The following is a 7,955-nucleotide window of genomic DNA, read 5'->3' as shown; positions in this document are numbered from 1 at the left end:
TAAGAAGGCGCTGGGTTGACTGTGGCCACTACGTGCTTGACGAAGGATTTTTTTGGGCTGACGATTTACTCGCTAACGTTTTGAGACGTTTTTGGATTTTGTTAGTTATAGTTGAGCTCTCGTTGTAGCTGATTAATCTTTTTTGATTGTTGTTTGCGAATTAAATACGAATTTGTAATTAGAAACGATTATAACTATCGTGTATTTTTATTCGAATATAAAACTAATAAAAATAAGGAAACTAAAATTCCTTTCTTCCGAAAGTCGTCGGAATATTAAAAACACTTTTATTTTAATTGGCCGAGCGTGTGGCTTGTTTTTCGTTGCCTTTTTTGTATTGGTTGGTTCCAATTGCAATTATCCAGCGTGTTTTGTTGTTGCTGCCGTTGCTCTGAGTCGCGAGAGAAACATAAGTCCTTCGAGCCGGATCGCAAAAGAGAACAATTTGTGTCCTTTGTTGAATAATTATACAAAAACATGTAATATTTTTTCTATTTTGATAACAAAACACACAATCGTTATAAAAAATTAATAATTCTGGGAACAAATATTAATTGCATAGTCTCCCAAATTCAATTGTGTTCCCCAGTTTGTCTTTATAAATCGTTGATCTGGCAACGACGCTACCGCTAGTCGACATTTGACAGCAAAAGAACAACAATTACCTTGATCTTTTTCGTTATGCTTCTTCTTTCTCACTAGTTAGTTTTTCGGTTTGGTATTGAGAATAAGTGAGAAAGAGGAAAGTTGTTGATAATATTTATTTAATATCAAGTGGATAATATTTATTAAGTTAGAAATATCCACTCGAATAAAAATAAAAAGTACGAAATAAACGGTGGGGCTTAAACGTGTGAACTCCGGAGAAAATACATAATAATACATTTTCGTCAAAAATACCCGCGAATTCAACAACAATAATAATTTGTTTGGGTTTTCTGCATTTGTTTTCGAGGTACGTTCGTTTGTGGATACTTCTTTTGGAGAGAATAATAAAGAAAAGAAAATAATAATAAAGAAAAAAGTTCCTAAAGGCAATTATTAAATATCAGTGGCTGGAGTAAATTTATGTGAAAAATTACACGAACAGGAGGATTCATTTGAATAACCCATCGGTGATAGCGACTTATAACAACAAGTTGCTTCGTATTTACATTGGAGAAGTGGAAAAAATTTTGTTAAAATTTTTGCAAACCTCTATATCAAATAAACAAAACCAATAAATATTTGGCAACAACACTAATATTATCGTTGGAATTGTTTATGGCGTTAGCTGACTTGTGTCGAGGTATGTCAGTGATTTTTTATTTTGGCTAATAATTGTGCATTTGATCAATCCCTAAAATATAACTTATCCATGGTGGGGAATTGTGCAACTTTTTTGTTTGCTTTATTTCGTTGAAATTTCGTTTGTGGATTCCCCTGTATATGGAAGAGATTACAAACAATAGTTCGTTGTTTCTCTTTCCTCAGTCAACGTGTTGTAATCATACGAAGTGTACATTTATTAAGAGATATTAATATCAGCTGCTGTCAGTATTTCTCTTGACTAAGTCCCAATTTACATTGGGCGAGTTTACTTGCGGCAATTGTCATTTTGTAGGAGAGAGAGGTGAGGCATATGGTAACCCTTTGCCTCTCAGCACCCTCTCTCACCTACAAACTGACAATTGCCGCAAGTAAACTCGCCTAATGTAAATTGGGACTAAGTATTGTAAGTGGAGACTTATAATAACAAGTGGATACACTTATCCCAAACATTGGTGGTCGTATTATTGTCTGTTTTACATACCAGCCCTTATAAACAAACTGGGTTTCAAAGGTAAATATCATTTGCGTATACGTCGAATAAATCCTCATAAAGAAAGCTCACCCCGTAAAAGCTTTAATATAAACAAGTCGTCAGAACTTGATTTATTTTTCGTTTTGATTTGCTGTTCTAGATACCGAATATAATTAACAACAGAAAGATCGCTATATTTAGTCGTTGAATGGGAAAATTTTGAAATTAAACTATATTTTAGGCTGAATTTTTTCTTCGAATATTGAAACTACTTTCGAAAACAAATCCTTTGTTTCTATAAACTACTGTCTGACATTGATAGCAGCCACTATTTTCACGTTATTCTCGTAACGTTTTCTTCGATTAAACTAAACTATCGATCGGATCATTTAACGAATTTTTCTTGTGCTTTATCGATTGCATTTTCAAAAGGGGATTTGACTGTTTTGATTGTCTGGAAGAGATATAAAAATGCCACAGTCAAAAATTTGCCTGAAATTTAAGAAGCTTGCCGCTCTATTCCTTGAATTTGAGAAGGAATATACGGCTATTCTTCCTAGTAACCACACAATGTTTACTGTGGAATTGCGAAAGGAAGAATTTAAGGGGCTCTGGCAGAAAGTCAGAGCAGCTTATGAACAGTTGTGTGTAGAGTGTGACGGAACCGACGAAGAAAATGAAGCGTCAGCTCTGTTTAAGCAGTGTAGAGAAGCGTACATTGTCTGCGCCGCTCAAATGGGAGAGTTATCGCAGACATTTTTGAATCAATCCGCTATGACGTCCACACAGCTCACAACTAACCAGGCAACAGATTCGTTGGAAAATAGGGTGCCCGATCACCGTTTACGCTTACCACCATGTACGACGGAAATATTCCATGGTGACTATCTCTCTTGGCCATCCTTTAGGGATATGTTCACAGCGGTGTACATTGACTGTAGGTCTATATCTCCTGTTGAACGGCTATTTTATTTACGCCAAAGTACTCAAGGCGAGGCCTTGGAAATTGTAAAAAAATCGCCTCTGACTAATTTGGGATTTGAAAATGCCTGGTCAAATCTTCGTGACAGGTATGAAAATAAACGTATATTGGTAAACAGCCAATTAAAATTACTTTTTAATCTCGAACCTGTAAAAAATGAATCAGCAGGAGAACTAAAACGTTTACAAAGAGACATAAATAACCGTATTACCGCTCTTAAGTTACATGAGATCAATATAGACAGTTGGGACCCAATTTTCGTATTTTTATGTTCTACTAAATTGCCAGCGCATACGTTATCACTCTGGGAACAGACAGTTAGAAATAAAACCGAAATATCTAAGTGGTCAGACCTTGATGAGTTTTTAACTTCCAGATTTCAATCACTGGAGACCGTGTATGACCTCACACATGCACATGAGACCGAGAGTTCACAGAGAAAGGAATCTTCGTTTGTTTCTAGACCAAATAAACGAATAAAATCATATCAGGCAAACATTAATAAAAGGCCTTGCTTTGCTTGTTCTCAAGAACATTTCTTAAAATCGTGTCCGAAGTTTCTGAAAATGAACCCGAATGAAAGATTTGTTGTTGTTAAAAGAAATAATTTGTGTCTTAATTGCTTTAGTAACAATCACAAATTGAATCAGTGTGCTAGTCAAATAAGTTGTTCCAAATGCAACATGAAGCACCATACTCTGCTACATAGAGATCCACAGGTGTCAAATATAGTTACCGATGTAGATGTTCAGCCTAGCACTAGCCAGCAGGCTAGGTCAAGTTCTTCTAACCCGGGATCCAATGTCCAAAGTTGTTTTGCAAATACTCGTAGACAGGTTTTGTTGGGAACCGCTATAGTCAATATCTACTTAAACGGAGAAGTTTTTACAGCAAGAGCATTGATCGATTCGGGATCTCAGGCTACTTTTATATCAGAGAAGCTACAACGAAAACTCAACCTGCCAGTTAAGAACGTGAATGCTAGGATTTCTGGACTTAATAATGCACTAGCTGGTTCCGCAGAGAAGCAATGTAAGTTCTGCTTAAAGTCGCCACATTCTGCTACTTTTAATATGGAAGTCTCCGCGTTGGTACTACCCTTACTTACTGGTAGATTGCCGAGCTTGTCTTTGGATATTCCCCCTTCGTTTTCCTTAGGTGTAGTGCCATTAGCCGATCCAAAATTCGCAACAAGTGATCAGGTCGACATTCTAATTGGTGGTGATATATATCCCCAAATTATTTTAGAGGGTGTGCGTCGAGATATATTAGGCTCTCTTCTTGCGCAAGAGACGATTTTTGGTTGGATACTCACTGGGCCTATTTCAAATCCTACCCCAGGTACTTTTACGACTTTTGTATCATTTTGTACGTCTGTAGAGGTGGATAAACTCTTAGAAAAATTCTGGATATTAGAAGAGCCACCTAAAATTTCCGAATACAGTCCAGAAGATGAGTACTGTGAGGAAGTCTATAAGAAAACCACTAGGAGATTACCAGACGGTCGGTATGTGGTATCGTTGCCATTTAAATCGCAATTTTCAAATGGACGAGGTCTGGGACAATCTAAAACGAGAGCTTGCCGACAGTTCTTTAGAAACGAAGCTTCCCTATGTAAGAAAGAAGATTTTAAAGCTATTTATGACAATGTCTTGGAAGAGTATGAAAGTCTCGGTCATATGGTACAAATTTGTGAATTTTCACATGAACCTAGTTCTTTTTATTTGCCGCACCACGCAGTTATAAAGCCCGAAAGTTCCTCTACAAGGGTGAGAGTAGTTTTTAATGCATCTAGTAAGACATCGACAGGTCTTAGTTTGAATGATGTTCTGCATCCTGGTCCTATCCTACAGAATGATTTAATGTTGTTAATTATTAGATGGCGATTCTACCGTTTTGTTTTCAATGGAGATATAGAGAAAATGTATCGTCAAATTTGGTTGGAGGAACAACATACGAGGTTCCAAAGAATTGTTTTTAGGAAGGATCCTAAAGCTGATTTGCAAGATTTTGAATTGAAGACGGTGACATTTGGGGTCAATTGTGCACCTTTTTTAGCTATTCGAACGCTGTTACAATTAGCTTCAGATGTCGAAACTGAATTGCCTTTAGCCGCAAAGATTCTGCGTCGCATGATGTATGTTGACGATGCCTTGGCGGGGGCTCATGAGTTAGAATTAGCTATCAAGGCCAGAGATCAGTTGATTCAAGCATTGTCTTCGGCTGGATTTTGTATGAGGAAGTGGACATCAAATGATGAACAAATTTTGAAGGGGTTACCATCGGACCATCTTCTAAATGAAAAATTTTTAGAGATTGAAGATGAAAGTAATGCCAAAACTTTAGGAATAAGATGGAACGCCAAGAGCGACAATTTCTACTTCTCGGTAAAGCCTATTGAAACGAAGTTGATGTTCACTAAGAGAGAAGTATTGTCCATTATAGCAAGCCTATTCGATCCCGCAGGTTGGCTAGGACCAGTTATTGTTGTAGCGAAGATGTTAATGCAACAAATATGGAGTGAAGGTATCGGTTGGGATCAAGAATTGACAGAAAAAAGTCAACATCAGTGGAATCAATTTGTTTGCGATTACACATCGTTGAACCTTATTAAAATCCCAAGATGGGTCGGTTTTCTACCTAGTGCACAAGTCGAAATTCATGGGTTTGCCGATGCTTCAGAGAAAGCTTATGGAGCTTGTGTCTATGTGCGAGTTATTGCCGATGATGGTTCGATACAAACTCATTTATTGTTAGCAAAATCGAGAGTAGCTCCTTTAAAGGTAGTTTCACTGCCAAGGTTAGAACTTTGCGGAGCTCTTTTGTTGTCGGATTTGATAGGATCCGTCAAAACTGACTTGTGCCTAGACGAAAAGAATACAAAATATTATTGTTGGTCAGATTCCATGGTTGTCCTAGCATGGCTTCAAAAACCACCCAGCTCTTGGACAACTTTTGTTGCAAATAGAGTGTCAAAGATAGTGGATAGGGTGGAAAAAGACAAATGGAGGCACGTCAAATCTGAATTTAACCCTGCAGACCTGATTAGTAGAGGGGTTCGAGCCCAAGTTCTTATAAATAATTCGTTGTGGTGGCATGGGCCTTCTTGGCTTAAGTCTCCTGCTAGCCAATGGGAGAGTGTCAATATTGATTTTGCTACGGAGGAAGAAGAAAGAAGATTGAAAACCTTATCTACTTTTATTAAGGAATATGATGATGTCCTGGACCGTTTTTCATGCTATGCAAAGGCATTACGCCAGATGGCATACGTTTTTCGGTTTATTGACTATCTGAACAAAAAGAATCGGTTTTCCACGAAGATTGTAGGTTCAGAAGAGCTTCAGATTGTCAAAGAACGTTTAATTGTTATAGCTCAGAAGGTATATTTCAGACAAGAATATTATGATCTGACTAATGATAAATCGGTGTCCCGAAAGAGTAATTTACTTTGTTTGAATCCGTTTGTTGATGAAAAGGGCCTAATGCGTGTTGGTGGCCGGCTAGTAAATGCCGCAGCCCTGTCGCATAGCGAGAAACACCCTATGATTTTGCCATATGGTTGCAAATTTTCGCGTCTTTTAGTTAACTTTATTCATCAAACAACATTGCATGGCGGGAACCAACTGATGCTACGTGTCTTGAGGACTGAATTTTGGATACCTCGAGCTAAAAATATGATCCAGTGGTCCATACGTCGTTGTAGAATTTGTACCATTATAGCAAAAAAGACAAGAAGTCAATTAATGGCGTCTCTGCCATTGGCCAGAACCGTGCTTGATCGGCCTTTTACTCGAACAGGAGTCGATTTCGCCGGTCCCTATGATATTAAAAATTACGCTGGCCGCGCATGTTTAATTACAAAGGGATACGTCTGTCTTTTTGTATGTTGGACTTGGACTTGAGTTGATAAAATCTTATGTCACACAAGGTGTCAATTGGCACTTTAACCCAGCCAGCGCACCACACATGGGAGGTTTGTGGGAGGCAGGTGTTAAGTCGTTTAAACACCACTTTAAGAGAATAGCAGCTAATTTTAAATACACTTTCGAAGAGTTCTCGACTTTATTGGCACGCGTAGAATCTTGTCTAAACTCAAGGCCGCTTTGTCCTCTTTCGGAAGACGTAGATTCATTGGATGTTTTAACCCCTGGACATTTTTTAATTGGTGGACCACTTTTATCCCCTCCAGAACCAGCCATAAGCGAAGCGTCTGAGTCCATCATAAACCGATGGCAAAGAGTCAAGGCTCTAAATCAGCGTTTATGCCTGCGTTGGAAAGATGAGTATTTGAAGGAGCTGACAAAGAGGAATAAGTGGAAGAATCCAGAAGAAAATATTAAAGTAAATGATATGGTGGTTATAAAGGAAGACAATATTCCTCCAAATGAATGGCGATTAGGCCGGGTAACAAGATTGTTGTCAGGTGTCGATCAGTTGGTGCGTGTTGCAGAGATCAGAACTCCACGTGGTCTGGTTGTAAGACCTGTGGTAAAGCTTGTGGTTCTGCCCACTAACTGATCATTTCTTTCTATATTCTAGGATCATGGTTAAGGCAAAGAAGTACAACGTCGAAAACAGAGTGGGCAAAAAACGAATTGTCTGTCGTGTCTGTTTGAAAGATCATCCTCTTCGTTTTTGCAGACAATTTTTGAATATGGAGTATGCGGAAAGGATGAAGATAGTTTCGATCTATCAGCACTGTGCTGGGTGTCTTGCGCACGATCATACATGGCGCACATGTACGAGCACAGGGGCGTGTCGCAAATGTGGTGATACGCACCATACGCTCCTCCATAAACCAGGACCTCGTTCGTCCAAGGAGGTTGCAAAGAAAAGTTCTACAGGGCAGCAGACTAATACATCTGAATCCACATCGAAGAAAGGAAATCACTCTTCTGATGATTCGCGTAGTCATGGACCTAGTTCGTCCAAAGCCACATCGCAGAAAGGACCTAGTTCGTCCAAACCTGCAATGCATAAAGGACCTAGTTCGTCCAAGGCTAAGGGGTATAGCGGACCTAGTTCGTCCCAAAATGCTCCTAGTGGTTCTGCCAAGATGACGTCAAATGAAGTAGTCCCTTACCGTGGGCGAGATGCTCAATCGTATCATAGGAGGAAGGGACCGTCTACTGAAGTTATTCCTACGTACAGCCTACGGGAGACTGTACTTTTAAAACCCACGGCTGTAAC

The sequence above is a fragment of the Musca autumnalis genome, unplaced genomic scaffold (genome assembly GCF_047663935.1).
Source record: "Musca autumnalis isolate F117 unplaced genomic scaffold, ASM4766393v1 scaffold_4, whole genome shotgun sequence".
Classification (NCBI taxonomy): Eukaryota; Metazoa; Arthropoda; class Insecta; order Diptera; family Muscidae; genus Musca; species Musca autumnalis.
The sequence above is the reverse complement of the archived record's forward strand: the minus strand, read 5'-3'. Positions refer to the sequence as shown.